This window comes from Medicago sativa, chromosome 4 (genome assembly GCF_051527215.1).
Source record: "Medicago sativa cultivar Bolivia chromosome 4, Bolivia_mono, whole genome shotgun sequence".
Taxonomy (NCBI): Eukaryota; Viridiplantae; Streptophyta; class Magnoliopsida; order Fabales; family Fabaceae; genus Medicago; species Medicago sativa.
The window spans coordinates 35,126,892-35,149,686 of record NC_140752.1 but is presented as its reverse complement, the minus strand read 5'-3'; the positions used below and the strand labels follow the sequence as shown (position 1 = coordinate 35,149,686).

At 38.5% G+C, this 22,795-nt stretch overlaps 1 pseudogene; it reads left to right on the top strand.

Moving 5' to 3' along the window:
- LOC146929012 (receptor-like protein 47) overlaps window positions 1-22,795 on the top strand; it is a 112,688-nt pseudogene that overhangs the window by 29,880 nt on the left and 60,013 nt on the right.

The window sequence follows — 22,795 nt, the reverse complement described above, 5'->3', positions numbered from 1 at the left end:
ATTTGCATGTAACATTGTATCATATATTGCAAAAAAAACAAAATAACTAAAATTTAAACAAACCCTAAATCTAAAAAAATTAATCTAAGTGTAAAAAATCTAACATAATCATGCAAACATCTAAACATCATAACAATTAAGCACTATAAGTCATTTGCATGTAGCATTCTATCATTTCTTGCAAAAAAAATTAAAATTTTAACAAAACAATAAACCTAACAAATTCTAGATTAACAACAAAAAATCTATCATACCAACATAATTTAAGTGAAAGCTTACTTGTTCTTGTTGTTGTAGTGTTGTTTGATTTGAAGTTGAAGGAATTTTGGAGTTGGGTAATTTGAGAGAAAATTGAGATTTTTGTGTGTTGTTTGAAAATGAGGCAGAATGTGGTCCTGCCTGGCTGATAACAGCACGCAACGCGACTTAAGTCACGCAGCATGACTTAAGTCATGTTCATCTTATAACTGGCGTAAGTTAACTCACGCTACATGAGTTAACATGTGTAGGGGCATTATGGACTTTTACTTTGGGAGTGAGCAAAAGCATTTGGGTAAAGAGCAGAATTCTCTTGGAAAAACAGTACAGATTGTTGTGAGTGGGACGGTGTCACGTGTGACACCGTGTTAGGTCACGTGATTGATGTGGACCTCAGTTGCAACAATCTGAAAGGTGAATTACATCCGAATAGCACAATCTTTCAGCTTAAACATCTTCAAAACCTCAACTTGGCTTTTAATGATTTTTCATTGTCTTCAATGCCTATTGGTGTTGGAGATTTAGTGAATCTCACGCATCTAAATCTATCATATTGTGAGCTCAGTGGTAATATTCCTTCCACAATCTCTCAGTTGTCAAAATTAGTATCACTTGATCTTAGCAGTGATAGTTACAGGTACATGGAACGGAAACTCAAACTCAATCCATTCACATTGAAATCACAAACTAGTTGGTCCAATTCCCATTGAAATCACAAAACGTTCAAAATTGAGCTATGTGGTTTTGGATGATAACATGTTAAATGGAACAATTCCACAATGGTGTTATTCTTTGCCTTCGTTGTTAGAGTTGAGCCTCAGCGACAACCACCTCACAGGGTTCATTGGTGAGTTCTCAACATATTCTTTGTAATCTTTGTATCTCTCTAATAACAACCTACAAGGTCATTTTCTTTCCAAATTCAATATTTGAACTCCAAAATCTTACCCACTTAGATTTGTCATCAACAAACTTGAGTGGTGTTGTGGATTTTCACCAATTTTCAAAATTAAACAAACTACAGTATCTCTATCTTTCGCACAATAGTTTTCTTTCTATCAACATTGATAGCAGTGCTGACATCATCTTCCCCAACCTTTTTTCATTGTATTTATCTTCAGCTAATATTAATAGTTTTCCTAAATTCCTAGCACGAGCACATAATCTGCAAAAGTTAGATCTCTCCAATAACAACATCCATGGGAAAATTCCCAAATGGTTTCATAAGACGCTCTTAAACACATGGAAGGACATTCAGTACATTGATCTTAGTTTCAACATGTTGCAAGGACATCTTCCAATTCTACCTGATGGCATTGGACACTTTTTACTCTCAAACAACAACTTCACAGGAAATATCTCTTCAACATTCTGCAATGCAACAAGTTCCCTTTACATTCTCAATTTGGCTCACAACAATTTGACAGGTATGATTCCACAATGCCTGGGAACATTAACTTCTCTAAATGTATTGGATATGCAAATGAACAACCTCTATGGAAGCATTCCTAGAACCTTTTCCAATGGAAATATATTTGAGACTATAAAGTTGAATGGAAACCAATTGGAAGGACCGCCAATGTCTTTGGCTCACTGTTCATAACTTGAAGTTTTGGACCTTGGTGACAGCAACATAGAGGATACATTTCCCAATTGGCTAAAAACTCTACAAGAGTTACAGGTACTCATTTTACGATCAAATAATTTTCCTGGAGTAATCACTTGTTCTAGCACCTGTTCCAACGTTTTTTAATCTTGGCACAAGTCGTCGAAATATGCCATACGGCATGCCAACTTCTTTAATGCAAGGCCTACACACGAACCCGTCTTCGTTCTCAGAAAATTTAAACGTACCAATGCCCCAATTGTTCACTCCTGGGGTGAGTGTTCCGATCGCAACACCCCAGCAATCTTTAACCAATGCGTCCATGATGGCCTTAAGGCAACATATGGATGAAGCCAATCATGAAATGGCTAATCTGGTGACGCAATAGATGAGTGCAGTAATCAATCCTCTGATTTGAGACACTAACAACAATTACCAAGCGTTGTCTGCTCAAATGGAACAAATCGCTGATTTTTTCGGTGCTCCTGCGGCACGGAGTACACCGTTAAATCGAAATTTAAATGGTGGGTCAATAGAACCCCCTGCCGTTAGTCAAAATGTCCAATTGCCTGAGAATCAAGTACAACCGCCAAGGGCACAGCCCCAGATTCTGGAAGAGCCTGAAAGGGCACCGATATTGGTAAATAGGCACCAAGATGCGGACCAAGTGGTCATGCAGGCCCGTCGAAACAATTATGAGGGCCATAATAACATAGCGAACGTTGTCGAGGCTTTGTTAGCCCAAAATGGTTTTAATATGGGTTTACATAGGCCCAATTTTGTGTCGGCTTTGTCTGAATATGTTCTAGAAACTGAATTACCAAGGAAATGGAAGGTCCCCAAATTTACTAAATTTGCTGGGGAGACTAATGAATCGACAGTCGAACACATTGCCCGATACTTTATGGAGGCGTGTGAAATGGCGAACAATGAGAATTTGAAACTTAAATATTTTCCAAGCTCTCTAACAAAGAATGCCTTCACTTGGTTTACAACTTTGCCTCCACATTCTATCTTTAGTTGGAATCAATTGGAAAAAGCTTTCCATGAGCAATTCTATATAGGTCAGTCTAAAATTAGTTTGAAGGAACTAGCCAGTGTTCGACGAAAAATGCACGAGTCAATTGACAATTATCTAAATAGATTTCGTCTTCTTAAGGCTAGATGCTTTACTTCAGTGTCAGAACATGAATTGGTCAAAATGGCCGCTGGTGGTCTTGACTACTCTGTTCGGAAGAAATTAGACACTCAATACCTTAGAGATATGGCACAATTAGCGGACAGAGTCCGAAAAGTCGAAAGACTTAAGGCTGAGAAAGCCCGGACGAATAGATTCCCCAAAAAGGAGAAAGTTGCCTATGTAGATCCAGGAGACAGTGACCCTGAATTCGACTGGGGGTCAGACGCTGTCTGTAATATCCCGCATGTCAGTATCGGTATATTACCCGTTAATCATGCCAGAGGAATTAAATTCATTGAAATTAAGTTAATGGAAATATTTTATGTGATGTCAGCTATTTACACATAAAGTATCAGTGTCGTATTAAATACGCTTGAGGCAAGGGCATTATGGAAATTGCACGCTAAAGAGATATTTATTTGGATTGGGTCCCAAAATTATTCATTTTTCTATTTATTTTCTCTCTCTAGGGTTAAGAGAAAGAGTTTGCTCTCCCTTCTCTCTAACCCATCGCCCTCTTCCTCTCTTTCTCTCCATCAATCCTTTGCAAATCTTCTTCCTCAAGTGGTAAGGCTTAAACCTATGTTTCTCCAAGATCATAGAGAAGCGTGGAAGCTTGGATTTTGTTTGAATCTCTCCTTCTCCTCTCTAGAAACTCCTTTCATCTTTTCCTCTCCATAAGAACAATTGTTCCAAGTTGTTTAAGTGATGAATCAAGCTTGGATGCTAGCAATTTTGTAAGCAAGGAACTACTATGTATTTGAAGTGAAGCTTTGAGGTTGAGTTCATCTTGAAGTCAAGAGTTAGGGTTTGATTCATGTTAAGTTGGAAGATGATTCAAGTATGGTTTCTTCATGGTCAAGGTGTCTTAGTTTGCAAGAAAGAATGACAAGTTTGAATGGTTTGAGCAAAGGAAGCAAGTGGAACAAAGCTAGGGTTTTGGCTTGATTGGGCTTGGAACTTAGTGATGCTTCAAGAACTTGTTTAGGTGAGTTCCATAGCTAGAATTCCTTTCCTTTGGGATTGTGTTTATGTCATGTAGAATAACATGGAAAATTCTAGGGTTTATGTAAGATAATAGTTGCCTTTTTTCTTGCCATACTTACTAAATGTGTTAATACTTGCCATATGAATGTTTTACAAATATTTTATGATCCCACATGTCCTAATATGTTTAGAGACACTTGGTTTGAGGTTTTTGGGTCAAAAATACCAATTTTGCAGGTGCTGGACTGTCACAACTCGCTACGGCGAGTAAATAGCTCGCTAGGCGAGCTAGAAGGCAGAACAGGGGGTCCTGCTCGCCTCCTACTCGCCATGGCGAGCAGCTGCTCGCCTCCCACATGATTTTTACTCGCCTAGGCGAGCAAGTAGTGCCTTCAGGTGCTGCTTGCTCGTTTCGGGCAGATTCGGTGTTTTCGTACCGGATTTTCTTGTGCAGTCTTTCATAAAAGTAAAACCCCTCAAACTAAGGTCCTAAATGATAATCAAAGAAAGCAGGACTCTTATGATAATGAGGCATGTATTAGGCATGGCATACGAGAGAATCATGTCATGAATCGGGTAGCAAGTTACTCATTAAGCAAGGGAAAACTAGAGCCTCGACATAGTTGTCGAGAACTAGCATGTTATTAAGAATTCCTAGAATGTTAAGACGCGAACTATATCATCTTCGCACATGATCAAGTATGTTAAGTCGTGGTTTGATTAGTTAATCTCTCCACCATGATTAAGAATGTACAAGTATGAACAAGTATGAATTTACCGCTAATCCGATCGATCAAGGTTCCGAGGTAAACATTTAAGCATGATTAGGTTTAACCTACATGAACGATAAGACCATGAACGACAAGACCACGCTAGGGGGATACAAGGGGTTCTCATAATGAGAACGATTCAAGTCGTAAGGGACCCGCATGTCACCGAGTAACAAGATGTAGGTGTTCGTGTCTCTTGTTATCCACATCAGGGGGATACAGAAGGTTCTCGACTCCAGGGGAACGGTTCAAGCCGTAAGGGACCCGCACGACACCGAGGGAGTCCGATGTACGTACATCGGTCATGATGGGATTGTTCTCGGGGTTACTCCACCCGGGACTCTCCGTAAAATGAATCAAGATAATAACTGTTTGTTCAACGCTATCCTAATGAATGAACTTATGTACGACCATGCATGTTATGTTTATGATTATGTTCATGATTATGTAAGAACGATTCCATGCACGATTATGTTCAAGAACAAGAGCACTAGATGCTATACGACAAGTATAAGACATGGAATAGAACAAGTAATGATTATGATACCGGTGACAATCTTAGGTTTCCCCTAATCGTCCAGTTTAGACTCGTGTCATGATATGTTATGTTTAGGCCTCGATACGAAGAGCGTATTCTTGGCAATGCGGTCCTAGATTCCCCTTGGCCGCCATGACACGTATAGGAAGTGAAGCCTATAACAAGTAAGATGAACCTATGACGGGTCTAGCATGCATTACCGTCTAGGAAAGCATGACCACACACGTATAATCAACCGTCAGGTTGTAATGTAGACACGTGGTGACCGTAGGTTTCCTCTGAGGTTACCTATAGCCTAGGATTTAGGGGAATTCACTGAGACATTATGTCTCATCCCAATCCTTATTTGTTTCAGATATCAGGTTGGACGTCAAGGTAGTAGCCGGATGGATTTTTCAGCAAGAGCTCGTTCGTACCTGCAGCATGGAGAATATGGATTTCAAGGATGTATTTATCTGAAATTAGACAAGATCTGATGTATTGATATTGTACGAACGCGTTTTGTTGTATATAAATTCATTCGAAGTTTTTATGTTGTAAATTTTTAATGTATCTTGTACTAAACTAACGTACATGCTAGACTTTCTAGATACGTCTAGTATGGGTGTTACATTTGGTATCAGAGCAGGTCGATTCAGACTGTGCCTTGGGTCATTATGTTACAACTAAAGTAGTGGGGCCATTGGGTTCTGGGTAAATGTTCTAGTTGTCATTGTTAGTTGAGCCTGATCAACTCAATTTAGCATTCGACGATTAGAATGGATGCCTGAGAGTTGAATAGGACCCAGGAGGAACGAAGTATGTGATGATGATACATTGTAAGGTGTAAACTCGGAATGAGTATAAGTAAGGAGTTTGATCGTGCCAAAAAGTGGCCGGTGAACTAAGCAAGTAGAAGTGAATCCTCTGGGAAAGTAAGGCATGTTAAGAAGGGACGTTTCGACAATGCCGGGTAAGATGTTAGTGATACTTCGTGTACCCGTAAGTGAAGAAGTTGGATATATATATCTAAGCATGACCGAAAGTTTTGGTAAGAGTTGTTGTTGGAACGAGTTTATGATATTCTGGAATGTCAGAACAAGGCTATAAGATAGTGAGAAGTCGACATATGTTGACGGAGTCAGCAGGCTCTCGGGAATAGCAATATGTGAATGAAGTTAAGGACATGTATGTTCGGAAAGTTGCGTAAGTGGCAACGTAATGAGGTAAGCTATTCATAGTGGAGGAAGTTAAGGATTCAAGAGAAAGGTTTATGTTATGAGGATTAAGGCATTGATTTCCGACGTGCCAAGATTGTATCGAAAAAGGTTGATGTTGCCATGCATATGTTATAAAATATTTCACGATGATAGGAATGAATGATGTGCATTGTATACTTGAGAATAAAAATTTCATGCAAAGAATGTTTTCTGAAGAAAAAAAAAATAGAGATGGAAAAGCTCACCAATAGCGAACCTGGGACGAAACTTTCTGTTTTTATGAAACCTACCAGTTCGTTCCTATGGTCTGCAATGACTATTGGGGAGATGTCTTCATAATAATCTTTTATGTGACAAAAATCTTTTATGACATCAAGTAATGAATGCATATCATATCCTAAGATTTCCAAGGGAAAAGGCATGGGCAAAAATCAACGAAGTCGATATGGTTTAAGGTAGCTTTGGAAGTTAATATGTCAAGAGTCAAGAAAGAGCTCAGATCAAGAAATTGGAAGTTCCGGTATTGATATGGAAGTCATAGACGTGAAGGTATGAAGTAAGAAGTTAAAGCGGTGCAAAGTTATGAGAAATCACAAGGTTCACGGATTATGTGGAATTATGACGTATCTCTCGAATCTATGTTTTACTTAATAAACTTGCTAAGGCTCGATATGATGTTGAATTATAAAGTTTAAAGGATTTTAGAAAGATTTACGCGTATGGGTGATTGAAGTTGACATTTTGAAAATTCACAAGAAATTTTCTAGGAACCGGTTTGCTACGATACTTGTAGAGCGGGCTAGACTCACCAAAATCTAGATTTGATAACACGTATGTGTTATCAACTCGTTCTATGATTTTAGAGTAACGACCGGGGCCTAAACTCAGTATTTGTATATAGTGGAAAATCATCAATGTCAATGACCCGTGTGCTAATTTACGAAGTTTTCTTTAAAAGAAAAATCAACGAGCAAGCATTGGTATGATTAAGCAAAATATAGTAAGCGAGAATACGAAGGTATAAGGTTGGATGTTCAAGAAAGATATGTCCAAGTGCTAGATGAGTTTGTCAAGGAATTCGAGATTTGCTTGGAAACAAGTTCAAGTATGATAAATATACCTCAGCAGGTAAACCCAATCAGCAAGAACGTAAGGTTTATCCCCAAGTAAAGTATTATGAGCATACGATAAGTTATCGTGAGTTTTGATCTTACGAGGCAGTGGTAAAGTCAAGTGTAAGGTTATGATGTTGATTGCAACATGGAAGATTTTGAGAACATTTCAAAGAAGTTAGTATTCAAGTGGTAAGCAGGAATGTGAAGTCTCAATTGCTTTAATGGATTAGAGTATTGGTTTAAGCCAACCGGTGGGAATCAGAGTAGCGCCATGGAAGTTAATCGTTAATCACGAAACAAGAAAATTTTAATATGTATGAATTTTCATGAAGAATGTTCGGTTGGTAACACAAGTTTAGCAAGAAGTATTATAAGACAAGCGAGGAGTTCTCGATGTGGTAAGTAAGTATGGATGCTTATACAATCAGTGTAGGCTAAGGTAAAAGTATAAAGGATGAATCTTCACTTAAGTAAGATGAGAAAGACAAGAGTCGCCATATATGAATTGGTCAGGATGCATGGATGATGATTATTGGAAAACATGTAAGATTTAAAAGGTCTCCTCTAGTGATTCAAGTAATGAATGAAGCATCAAGTATGATGACCGGTAATCGGAAAAGGTATTAACACTCAAGCGATAGCCGAATGAGATAATGTGGAGAATCAAGTTTGGTGTTCCGAAAAAGAGGAACAAGTTAATGTCAAGAGGTCCAAGGATTTCCTACGGATATGTAAGCGGTATTGCGAGTATGTATATCGGTTAAAAAGGGAAGAACCCATCTTCGAAGTTAAGCATGTTATCATGAGAGAGAAGCAACTTTTGAGTGATGTGTAATGAAATTCATACCCTTGTATGCGATACTTGTTGAGTGAAAACGATACTTATTAGACATGTCAAGCCATGATTTTATAACTTTTAAAGCTAAGATTGGTATTATGGAACTTGGGAACGATGCTTTTTTTTTTTTTAAACTCACGGAATTATACATTTTCGAAACTGATGAGATATGTCGTAAGTAAACTCACTTAAGACATACAAACTTCAGGACCAACTTGTCGTGGACAAGTTTGGGGCGAGTTGTAAAATCTTTTTCTTCAAAATATAGAAACTCGTCCGGTGGTTCTGTGGTACCATTACAAAATTCAGTTTTAGAAATGATAAAATCTTTTTAGTCATGTATATATTCGTTCCAAGAACCCGTATACCAAAGTTTAAGAAATTTCTTTAAAACAAGATAATGGAACACGTATCGTTATCATTTAACAAGAAGTGGCACCTGAAAGTATGTACACGTTGTGGAAACAATAATGTCCGTATGATACCAATATCATACGGGATACATGGATTTATGTTAAGAGTGTTCGATGCAAGTGCAAACGAACATAGTGGGAAGTTTCAAGAGTAAGTGAACCACAACACATGTTACTAGATTGTTAGATGAAGTGGCATTGCTGATTTCACATCTTCATGTCAAGCTATATGAGTTACCCTTTAATTCGGGTGCAATATGATTGCAATGAGATCGGAAGATTTCCTAAGGCTCTGAAAAGAGATAAGAAATTCATAGAATCGTCTAGATGAGTAATGCAAGTAACTGGCATGTGTCTCAAGGTACAATAAGTAAAATGATGTATGAATTATATGTTTACCCGATAAGATGTATGCATGAAAGATATTTAATGTTGCAAGTAAGCATTGCAGGGCAAACCTGGTTTCCGGTAGGATTCCAGTTAAAAGGCAAATCCTGAGTGTTCAAGTTTAAGATAAGTTACTTATATGAAATATTTGTGCTAAGCGGGTAAGATACGAGTCCGAGACAATAAGTTTATGTGTAGCAAGGAAAGTACCAAATCATGATATACTAAGATAACTCTAAAATTTGGGTGATATTAAGATCAATAAGGTTATGTTCAGTTGCAAGTGGGTTAATAAACAAGATGAGGATATGATACGACGAACTCTATGATAACGTATGAATAGAATACGTATGGCTTAGACCAAAGATGCTAAGATTTTGTCATAATGATTGCTAGACGATCTCTAAATTTCTAGGACGAAATTTCTTTAAGGGGGGTAGAATGTAATATCCCGCATGTCAGTATCGGTATATTACCCGTTAATCGTGCCAGAGGAATTAAATTCATGGAAAGCAAGTTAATGGAAATATTTTATGTGATGTCAGCTATTTACGGATAAAGTATCAGTGTCGTATTAAATACGCTTGAGGCAAGGGCATTATGGTAATTGCACGCTAAAGAGATATTTATTTGGATTGGGTCCCAAAATTATTTATTTTTCTATTTGTTTTCTCTCTCTAGGGTTGAGAGAAAAAGTTTGCTCACCCTTCTCTCTAACCCATCGCCCTCTTCCTCTCTTTCTCTCCATCAATCCTTTGCAAATCTTATTCCTCAAGTGGTAAGGCTTAAACCTATGTTTCTCCAAGATCATAGAGAAGTATGCAAGCTTGGATTTTGTTTGAATCTCTACTTCTCCTCTCTAGAAACTCCTTTCATCTTTTCCTATCCATAAGAACAATTCTTCCAAGTTGTTTAAGTGATGAATCAAGCTTGGATGCTAGCAATTTTGTAAGCAAGGAACTACTATGGATTTGAAGTGAAGCTTTGAGGTTGAGTTCATCTTGAAGTCAAGAGTTAGGGTTTGATTCATGGTAAGTTGGAAGATGATTCAAGTATGGTTTCTTCATGGTCAAGGTGTCTTAGTTTGCAAGAAAGAATGACAAGTTTGAATGGTTTGAACAAAGGAAGCAAGTGGAACAAAGCTAGGGTTTTGGCTTGATTGGGCTTGGAACTTAGTGATGCTTCAAGAACTTGTTTAGGTGAGTTCCATAGCTATAACTCCTTTCCTTTGCGATTGTGTTTATGTCATGTAGAATAACATGGAAAATTCTAGGGTTTATGTAAGATAATAGTTGCCCTTTTTCTTGCCATGCTTACTAAATGTGTTAATACTTGCCATATGAATGTTTTACAAGTATTTTATGATCCTACATGTCCTAATATGTTTAGAGACACTTGGTTTGAGGTTTTTGGGTCAAAAATACCAATTTTGCCGGTGCTGGACTGTCACAACTCGCCACGGCGAGTAAATAGCTTGCTAGGCGAGCTAGAACAGCTTTCCGGTCAAGTGCCAAGTTCGATCCCAAGAACAGCTTGCACCTATCTCTTGCTTTGTATTCCTCGTTCAAGTGGCTAGTTCGATCCAAAGAACAGCTTGTACCTTATTTTCTATCCCCTGGTTTGTCTACCCTGTCAATGTCCACCTGGATCCCCAGTGACATGACATGCTCCATAGACTCCAGTCGTTTGTCTTGCATTCATAATCAAAGTATTGCATGGCATTCATAGTTTTGAAAATCTGAAAATGTATTTTTATGTCCAAAAGCAGTGCAAATGTTAATATTTAAGTATCTTCGTCCTGTCAACTCAAAGACTTCGTCTCTTGACTCTCCGGACAAAGAAACTTAAATAGGGGCAGCTGTTATACCCTAATTTTGGACCTAAAAATACTAGCTCCATTCTTCTTTTCTTGCATTCCAAGTCATTTGAACTGTCTCTGATCAATTACATCTTTCTTTGCATTTTATTTCAATATTACTTGCAAAATTCACATAAAAGGGTATTTTAGTCATTTCCTGTATCCAAACTCATTTTAGTCCTTTAAAAATTGTTTGAGTCTTTTCAGTTGGTTTGAATAAGTCTTCATTTCAATTCTATGTCAAAATCCATTTCAAAGATTGCATTTGAAGTCATTTTGAGTCAGTTTAGCCCCTAGGGGGCATTTTAGTCTTTTCATGTGTTAAAACTCTGTTTAAATTCTAAAAATTGTTGAGTCTTTCAAATTGGTTTGAATAAACTCTTGCTTTAATTCCCTGTCAAAAAACCATTTTGAAATCGCGTCGAAGTCATTTTGAGTCGTTTTAGTCCCTAGGGGGCGTTTTGGTCATTTCACAATAAAATTTCTGATTCATTTTAATCTGCTTTGTTGCTTTTAATCGTCTCGCTTTACGTTAATTTTCAATTTACTTTTTTAATTCAATTTTAGTTTTAATTTTCATTTTGGTCCTTGTATTTTTGTTATTTGCTTTTTAATCCTTTTTCAAGTTTGTTAGAGTCAAAGTCAAGGTTTGTTACAAGTCCAAGTACACATGGCATTGTCTCATTGGTCCAAAGCTTACCACATCACCTATAAATAAGTCAAAGTCATGGTCAAGATACACACTAATCATTTTTTTCCACTAATTATTTTCACAAATTCCACAAAAATTCACAAAAGTTTTTTTTTTCTTATTTTCTTTTTCCCATTTTTTCTCATCTTCAACAACCACAAAAACCACCTCTAACTAACTTTCCTCCACCCTAACAAACTTTAACCACCTCCATCTTCCCCTCTAACCACCACAACCTTCATCTCTAACAAACTACAACCACCACAATTAACCTCAAACCTCCACAAATCGATTACCAAATTCAAGGATTCATCCAAAATATTCATCAACACAAACCTTCAATTCCACAAAAATCACATCCATGAATAACAATCTTCAATTAATTCCATTGTGACCGAATTCAACAACGAAGAACCGGAATCGGACGAAGGAAAAGAATACAATCGAAGCAAAGGGAGAAGAAAAACAGCACCAAATCCGAATACATAAGAAGAATCCGGAGCCATTCAAAGCTTCGTCAAGCATCACGGTATTGTTCTTGATCCAAACTTTTTATTCCATTCTCTTTTCTTCCAATTTGCGCGGCTGTAGCTTTATGATTTAGGTGGATTGATTGTGTTTTGAATGTTTCCGAGTTCATATTCAAAAAGAGAATAACGATCCGGTTTTAAAAGTGTAAAAAAAATTCGAATCGGAGCTCGCCGGAATTCGGAAGTGTCGCCGGAGTTATGAATTTCCCGGCGAACTTTTGAAGATTCTGGCGAACTCTATGAAGTTTCCGGCGAGCTTGTTGAACTTTCCGGTGACATTCATGAGGTTGAAGATGAACATTTTAGAGAGAGGTGAGAGCAAAATTTTTAGAGAGAGGGAGAACAAGAAGGAATGAGGTTTCTGCAGCAAAAATGCATTTATATAGGCCCATTTTCGCAGCAAACCAGGGCCCAGTACTCCTCATTCATTTCTGTTTCATTTCTCTACAGATTTGCTCCCTGCACCCCCCCCTGTCTGTGTGTTTGTGATAATTTGTTGCTGTTTGCACCCCTATGCGTTCAAAAATTTTGCAAAAAATTCCAAATAAATTTCTATTAATTTCCTTGTGTCTTTTGATGAATCTTGATGCTGTTTGCATGTTGAACTTTGATTAAAAATGTATGAGAAATATTTTGTGCTCTTGTTAATTCAAGGTTTCAATTCTTGTTAAAATTTTTGTTAAAAACTTCTAGAAGTTTGTGTGAGTTTTTGTGTGAGTAATTTTAGCATTTGAGACCTATCTTTTGGAAGGCAATTACATGTAAAAATTCATTTCCAAAAATATGTAGGATATATTCTTGTTTTTTGCTTACTTTTTGTTAACATTCTTGTGAAATTGTTATGTGATTTTAAGCTTGGATGTTGGTACATAATTGTGGTTTTAGACATATAATTTTGTGGAATAAATTTGCCTCCTAATGTGGTGTATGCTTGCTGTTTTGAGTTAGATTTTTGTGGACCATGTGTTTGGTAAATAATGTGAAATAAAAGTGCATAAAGAACTTGAAAATTTTGTAAACTTTAGCATAGTTAAATCCCTAGGTTCTCATGTTGGTTTTTTGAACTAAGTCACTCAAAACTTCTCTAATATCATGAGGATTTAGGCCTTTAACCTTGCTTTAGAATTGTGTTAAAATGTCAAGTTTTTTTTATCACTTTTGGTTAATTTTGCTTGTTACTTCACTTTCAAGTTCCATTTACTTTACTATGCCTTTAGTATGTTGTTCCTATTTCACTTGTGCTACTAACCTTTCTTGTTTCATGTTTCATGCATTCCATAAGCTCACCTCATCTCATATTCTAGCTTAAATTTCTTGCAATTTATATTTCTTACGAAAACTTAGTATGTCAAGATTTAGGGATTTTGTAATTTTCTTTTATGCTTTTAAAATCTTGCAAGACCATAGAATGTAAACTAGGGCATATGTAAAGGACAATGGACTCTAATGATGTACACCGACACAAGCACCGACACATGCACACACATCACATGGATACTTTAGATGTATGCTTAGGGAATGTATGTTTAGATGTATGCTTAGGAGTCACGATACTTAGAAAAATTCTTTTTCCCAAAAAAAAAAATATGAACAATATCACTCAAATCATTTTCTAAATAAACCATGGGATCAAAATCCCATTGTATTTTCTCTTTTATTTTCTTAATCAAAATTTCGATGAATCTTAATCATACTTAGACTTTCTTTTGCAAAATAACTAATTCAACCTCACAATTTCACAATCTTATGCCCTTGAGGCCTCTCCCTCTCATTCTTCAAATTCCAATTTTCAAACTTAAAATCAACCAACAAAAACAAAAACATTTTTTGGAAGAGAACTACGGTGGATTTGATCCCTTAAACGGGTACGTAGGCAAGGAATCAAAATTCCTTCAATTCAAATAAAACAAAAATTCAAACGCTTTCTTCTCCCTCCAATTCTTCACTTAGTAAACTCTTAGGTGTAAATATCACTTTCAAATAGTATTTAAAAATAAAGCGCGCGCGTAGAAAATAAAGACGGTTCCTATAGGATACTATAGTCGTTATGGGTGCCTAACACCTTCCCGTAGTGAAAACAACTCCCGGACCTCGATTCTCAAGGGTTTTGCTTATTTTTTCCCTTCCCAAGAAAAAATGAGATATCACCGGTTAAAAAGGTTCAAACGTAATCAATGTTTGACACCCGAAAACCAAGATAAAACAGCTGGCGACTTCACTGGGGAGATTCGAGAGTTACGCCTAGTCATTATTTCCACGCTCGCGCTTCGTTTTTACTTGTTTCTTTTACTTGCTTTCCTATGTGAATAAATGTTTAAATTCTTGCAAACGTGTGGGGTGAGAATATCAAAAGTCCTGCACCCGGGCTGAGTGAACTTAGGATTTAGGAGGGATATAATCGACAATTCATTCCAGGGGTTGCCTCGTGTTTTGGATTATGCGATCAATCCCACATAGCTAAGGCATTTTGGGGGTGATGTTGTCGGCGCGTGTTGTCGCGTTTAGGCACTTTACTTCTAATTGTTCTATGACGCTATGAACCGTAGATAACCAAACCCATCCATGGCCATTTTCTAGGACGTAGTGCGGAGGCTAAACCGAGTGTTGTCTCGAGTTTTAGTCGTCACGCGATACTATACACTCAAGTTAGACCTTCTTACGGATAATCATGGAGCGAGTGTTGTCTCGTGACACCGTGATATACGTCGGAGAGGTTGCAACTTGGGAACCTTTTTAGAACCCGGTTACTATTATCCTAAAGCCCTAGTTTCATCGGACACCGTGTCCACCCATGACTCCTCGACTTTAAACTTCAACCCACCATGTTTTCTCCAAACTTGAACATAATCATGCATTCATGCATACATGCATACATGCATAAACTTTTTTCCATGCATTTATCGGAGGACTTAGACAAGTCATCTTTTGAACATCACGGATGTGAACACCAAGTGATACCATCTCAACTAAACTTCTAGTTTTGCTTAAGATCTTCAAATAAAACCGTGTTTCTCCGTGATGTTCACAACCACTTTGACAAGTCTTCTGACAAAAAAAAAGAGTCTTTTTGCATTTGCATATCATGCATCATATGCATCATTCATCGGTCACAAATGGCTTCCCGTGCTCATTGTCTCCTGGTTCTTCTGCCGCAGTCTGAAAAGTGGCTCGTGTTCGCAAGATTCACCAACCAGATAGAGTTCATCAGACAAGATTGTACAAGAGAAGAAACATGGCTAACCTTGAGGAAGAGAATGCCAGCCCCTCGGGCCAGCCCATTGAAGAGTCTAATCTGGACGAGATTCTGAGGCTTATCAAAAGGAGCGATTATAAGATTGTAGACCAACTGCTGCAAACGCCGTCAAAAATATCCATTTTGTCTCTGCTCTTGAGCTCGGAAGCTCACAGGAAAGTGTTGATGAAAGTACTGGAACAGGCTTATGTTGATCATGAAGTCTCTGTGGATCAGTTCAATGGAATAGTGGGTAACATTACTGCTTGCAACAACTTGGGATTTGGTGATGATGAGCTCCCCGAAGCAGGGAAACACCACAACTTGGCTCTACATATCTCGGTACACTGCAAATCTGACATGATATCCAATGTGCTGGTGGACACTGGATCATCCCTCAATGTAATGCCTGAATCCACACTAAGGCAATTGAGCCATCATGGAATCTCTTTGAAGGGAAGTAGCTATCTGGTTAAGGCTTTCGACGGATCTCGCAAAGATGTTCTTGGGGAAGTAGACTTACCAATTACCATTGGTCCTGAGACATTCCAGATCACTTTCCAGGTCATGGATATCAATGCTTCTTACAGTTGTCTCCTCGGAAGACCGTGGATTCACGACGCTGGGGCAGTAACTTCTACTTTGCATCAGAAGCTCATGTTCATGAGGAACGGTAAGATTGTCACTGTACATGGTGAAGAAGCATACCTGGTTAGTCAAGTGTCATCTTTCTCTTGTGTTGAAGCAGGGTCCGCTGAAGGGACGTCATTTCAAGGCTTGACTGTTGAAGGTGCGGAGCCCCGAAAAGCTAGTGCTAGCATGGCTTCACTGAAAGACGCCCAGAAGGCTGTTCAAGAAGGGCAAGCTGCCGGCTGGGGCAAAGTGATTCAGATTTTGGAAAACAAGCGTAAAGAGGGCCTTGGATTCTCCCCAACCTCTGGTGTTTCAACGGGAACTTTCTACAGTGCTGGGTTTATCAACGCTATTGCTGAAGATGCTGCTGAGAGTAGTTATGTGCCTACATTTGTTGTACCAGGAGGCACTGTGAGAAATTGGGAGGCCATTGATGTTCCTTTAGTCATGCATGCTCCCATGTAATGTGTCTTGTTGCTCATGTTTTTTGTTTTCAAAATAACAATCATTTCGCTCTGCCCAAGGCGAAAGTGATATCATTGTAAGGGCGTGTTTGTTTCGGCATTGCCGTTATCAATAAAAGTTGTCGTCTTTCTCACGACTCTTTGCTTTTTTACTTTTTAGTGCCTTTTTCTTGGAAATAATGGTAATGCCAGAAAAAACCAAAACATCTGTATTTTCTTATTAATTTTCAAAATCTGCATGAAAAACCTTTTTCTAAAAATCATCCCAATCATATTATGCAGATTGAACCATAATAAACCCGTTGAACACAGTGACCCTATGGTTCCTCCAAATTTTGAATTCTCTGTATATGAAGCTGAAGATGAGGAAGATGATGAAGAGATACCGTATGAGATCACTCGACTGCTTGAGCAAGAAAGAAGAGCCATTCAGCCTCACCAGGAAGAGATTGAACTCATCAACCTGGGTACTGAAGAAAACAAGCGAGAGATCAAGATCGGTGCTGCACTCGAGCCAGAAGTGAAAAGAAAGATTATTCAGCTCCTCCATGATTATCCAGATGTCTTTGCATGGTCCTATGAAGATATGCCGGGTCTAGATCCCAAGATTGTGGAACATCGGATACCGACAAGACCTGAATGTCCTCCTGTCAAACAGAAATTGAGAAGGTCTCGTCCAGACATGGCTCTAAAGATCAAGGCTGAAGTGCAGAAGCAAATTGATGCGGGTTTCCTCATGACAGCTGAATATCTTGAGTGGATTGCCAACATTGTACCAGTACCAAAGAAAGATGGGAAAGTTCGAATGTGTGTTGATTACAGAGATCTAAACAAAGCCAGTCCGAAAGATAACTTCCCATTGCCTCATATTGACGTGCTTGTTGACAGTACTGCTCAGTCTGAAGTGTTCTCCTTCATGGATGGTTTCTCTGGCTATAACCAGATACGGATGTCACCGGAAGATAGAGAAAAGACGTCCTTCATCACTCCATGGGGAACGTTCTGTTATAAAGTGATGTCGTTTGGCTTGATAAATGTTGGTGCTACCTATCAAAGGGGTATGACCACTCTGTTTCATGATATGATTCACAAAGAGATTGAAGTATATGTTGATGATATGATTGTGAAGTCAAGTGATGAAGAGCAGCATGTTGTGTATTTGAAAAAGATGTTTGAAAGACTGAGAAAGTACAAGCTGCGGTTGAATCCTAACAAGTGCACATTTGGTGTAAGATCTGGAAAGTTGCTAGGCTTCATTGTCAGCCAAAGAGGCATTGAAGTTGATCCTGACAAAGTCTGAGCCATCAGAGAGATGCCGGCTCCTCAAACTGAAAAGCAAGTCAGAGGTTTCCTCGGACGTCTGAATTATATTTCAAGATTCATATCTCACATGACTACTACCTGTGGACCAATTTTTAAATTGCTCAGAAAGAATCAGCCTGTTGTATGGAATGATGAATGCCAGGAAGCTTTTGATAGCATCAAAGAATACCTGTTGGCACCACCTATCCTTGTCCCACCAATGGAAGGAAGGCCTTTGATTATGTATCTGTCAGTGTTAGATGATTCAGTGGGTTGCGTTCTCGGTCAACAAGATGAGACTGGTAAGAAAGAGCATGCTATCTACTATCTGAGCAAGAAGTTCACCGACTGTGAGACTCGTATACAATGCTTGAAAAGACATGTTGTGCCTTAGCTTGGGCTGCCAAACGCCTGCGTCATTATATGGTGAATCATACAACTTGGTTGATATCCCGAATGGATCCAATCAAGTATATCTTTGAAAAGCCTGCTGTTACTGGAAAGATTGCACGTTGGCAAATGTTGTTGTCTGAATATGATATTGTGTACAAAGCTCAGAAAGCAATCAAAGGAAGTGTCCTTGCTGAGCATCTTGCTTGTCAGCCTCTTGATGATTACCAGCCAATTAAGTTTGATTTCCCTGATGAAGAGATCATGTATCTGAAAGCAAAAGACTGCGAAGAACCACTGATCAATGAAGGACCGGACCCCAATAGCAAATGGGGATTGGTATTTGATGGTGCTGTCAATGCTTACGGTAAAGGGATTGGAGCCATTATTGTAACTCCGCAGGGGCATCACATTCCTTTCACCGCTCGGATAACTTTTGAATGCACAAACAACATAGCTGAATATGAAGCATGTATCTTGGGTATTGAAGAAGCCCTTGATCTAAGAATTAAGCACCTTGACATCTATGGAGATTCTGCACTTGTCATTAATCAGATAAAGGGCGAATGGGAGACTCATCATGAGAAGCTGATCCCATACCGTGACTATGCAAGACATCTATTAACGTACTTTACCAAGGTTGAGCTGCACCATATCCCCCGGGATGAAAACCAGATGGCTGATGCTCTTGCTACTTTGTCTTCAATGTTTCGTGTCAATCACTGGAATGACGTGCCCGTGATCAAGGTGCAGCGTCTTGATAGACCCGCTCATGTGTTTACTATTGAAAGTATGCCGGATCAGGCTGATGAGAGTGTGAATGACAAAAAGCCTTGGTATCACAACATCAAACAATTCTTGCAGAATCATGAATATCCACCTGGTGCTTCCAACAGGGATAAAAAGACTCTGAGACGATGGGCTAGTAGATTCCTTCTGGACGGAGAAATCCTATACAAGAGGAACTATGACATGGTCTTGTTGAGGTGTGTTGACAAACAAGAAGCTGAGAAATTGATGCATGATGTACATGATGGCACTTTTGGGACCCATGCTTCGGGTCACACCATGTCAAGGAAACTGTTAAGAGCCGGATATTACTGGATAACTATGGAGCGTGATTGCCAAAAACATGCTAAGAGATGCCACAAGTGTCAAATTTATGCTGACAAGATTCATGTGCCTCCACATGCCCTCAATGTTATCTCTTCCCCATGGCCTTTCTCTATGTGGGGCATCGACATGATCGGAAGAATTGAACCAAAGGCTTCCAATGGACATCGTTTCATTCTAGTGGCAATTGACTACTTCACCAAGTGGGTTGAGGCTGCTTCCTATGCAAACGTGACTAAGCAAGTGGTTGTCAAGTTTATCAAGAATAACATCATATGTCGATATGGTGTTCCCAACAAGATCATCACTGACAATGGTTCCAATCTGAACAATAGCATGATCCAGGCTTTATGTGAAGAATTCAAAATTGAACATCACAACTTTTCTCCTTACAGACCTCAGATGAATGGTGCAGTTGAGGCCGCTAACAAGAACATCAAGAAGATTGTTCAAAAGATGGTCACTACTTACAAAGACTGGCATGAGATGCTACCTTTTGCCTTGCATGGTTACCGTACTACGGCGCGCAGTTCAACCGGGGCAACCCCTTTCTCTTTGGTATATGGTATGGAAGCAGTTCTCCCTCTGGAAGTGGAGATTCCATCTCTTCGAGTGATCATGGAAGCAAAATTAACCGAGGCTGAATGGTGTCAAAGTCGGTATGATCAATTGAACCTGATTGAAGAGAAACGTATGGATGCTATGGCTCATGGATAGTTGTATCAAGTGCGAATGAAGAATGCTTTTGACAAGAAAGTCTGACCTCGAGAATTCAAGGAAGGCGAACTTGTATTGAAAAGAAGGATAATTCAGCAACCCGACCCAAGGGGCAAGTGGACACCTAACTATGAAGGTCCCTATGTTGTCAAGAAGGCTTTCTCTGGTGGTGCTTTGATTCTTACACACATGGATGGTGTTGAACTCCCAAATCCTGTTAATGCCGATATAGTCAAGAAATACTTTGTCTAAAAAGAAAAGAACAGCGTGGTAGGTCGAAAACCCGAAAGGGAGGCCTAGGCAAAAATGCGCTTCCCGGTGGATCGAAAACCCGAAAGGGCGATCCAGGCAAAAGTTAGGGACAAAAAAAATGAATATGAAATAGCTCGCTGAGATTGTACGCAACTCAGGCAAGAATGAGCGCCTCGATGAGCCGAAAACCCGAAAGGGCGGTTCATGCAAAAATGAGGTTGACAATAAAAGACAAGTAACTATATCTGGCAAATCACCATCACTCCTTGGGGCATCTGCAGCTGTCAATGACCGTCTTCATCAGAAGCTTCTGTACTTGTGAATTCAAAATTTCTATGAAATGTAGCGGTCATCGTGTTCAATGTACCACCAACCAATAAAATTACCATTTTCCAAGCTTTGTAAATCCGTGAAGTCATGCCTTTGGCTGACTCTCACTCTTCTACATCAATTTGAGCTTGTGCTATTGTTTGAAACTCTATTTTTCTTTCTACTTTCAATGTTATATACAAAATATTTTCTTTCCATTTTGATGATGTCAATGTCTGAAACAAACATTTTTGAAAATTGAAAAAATCTTTTCTGTCTATTTTGAAAGCAAACCTGAGCAATAGGGTACATTTCAATGAAACATGCATGAACAAATGAATGTCAATGTCTATCTCAATACATGTTACAAGCATGTTACTCTCCAGGATGATCTGTGGTCAATGGCAAGAATGAAAAAACAGAATGAAAATGAAAAAATTGAAAAAAAATGCAAATGAAAAGCTCGCTAAGTTGAAAACCCGAAAGGGCGGCTTAGGCAAGAATGAGCACCCCGCTGATCGACAACCTATGAAGGCAATTCAGGCAAAAATGGGGCAATGAAAAGAACTTTACTCCCCGGTGAATCGAAAACCCGAAAGGGCGGTTCAGGCAAAAATGGGATTGAAAGAATGAAAGAATGAAAATGATATGAAAAGCATTGACCACAGATGCGAACATCCAATATTTACCCAGCACTGACACGCCTAGCAACGGCGACCTGTATCCAAGAACCTTCCGAGGGTCCCTCCTTTACAAGTTCTATTGCCCTCAACCATGGTTTCGATACGTCTCTCAACGACGGTTTCTCCAAAGAGGTTTTCCTCGGTGAATATGTTGTAGCACGAGCCACTACGTGCCCAATCTTCCAATGTTTTATCTGCCTTTGCGAAACTTCTCTGCCAAACTACAAACCAATCATGCATTTCAAGCATTCATACATACATAATCATGCATTTTATGTGCTCATACATCCAATAATCTTGCTATACCATGCATACATGTTGCATATCCAACTCTCAACTGTCAAACTCAATTTCAATCTCAAATTCAATTTCAACTGTCAAACTCAATTTCAAAATCCAACTTTCAATCCAACTTCAATTTCAACTCAATCCAAATTGCAACTGTAAAACTCCATTTCAATCTCAATTTCAATTCAAATCTCAATTCAATTCAATTTCAACTGTCAAATTCGATGCAATCTCCAATCTCAATTTCCAATCATTTCAACTGTCAAATTCGATGCAATCTCAACTCTCAATTTCAATTCAAATTCAATCTCAATTCGAAGCAATCTCAATTTCAATTTCAATTCAATATCAATTCGAAGCAACTTCCAATTTCAATTCAACTCAATCTCAATTCGAAGCAATCTCAATTTCAATATCAAATCAATCTCCAATTTCAATCCAATCTCAATCTCCAATTCCAATCCAATCTCAATGTCAATGTCAATTTCAATTTTCAATTCAATTCCAATTCAATCTCAATGTCAATTGCAACTCTCCAATCCAATGTCTATGTTTATGTCTCTGCTCAATCTCAAGTCTCAAATCTCTCTTTCAATGTCAACTTTCAATCCAATTCAAATCAATGTCAATTCACTCTCAATTTGCTTTTGGACCAACAAAATGGTCATGTCTATCTTCATGTCAAGTCAATATCAACTTACTCTCAATTTGTATCCTTCCAAATCAAACTTCCAATACATATCTTGTCATCGGTCAAGTGACTAGTTCGATCCAAAGAACAACTTGTACCTGCTTATATACCTATACTTCCGGACAAACGACAAGTTCAAAGCTTACCACATCACCTATAAATAAGTCAAAGTCATGGTCAAGATACACACTAATCATTTTTTTCCCACTAATTATTTTCACAAATTCCACAAAAATTCACAAAAGTTTTTTTTTCTTATTTTCTTTTTCCCATTTTTTCTCATCTTCAACAACCACAAAAACCACCTCTAACTAACTTTCCTCCACCCTAACAAACTTTAACCACCTCCAT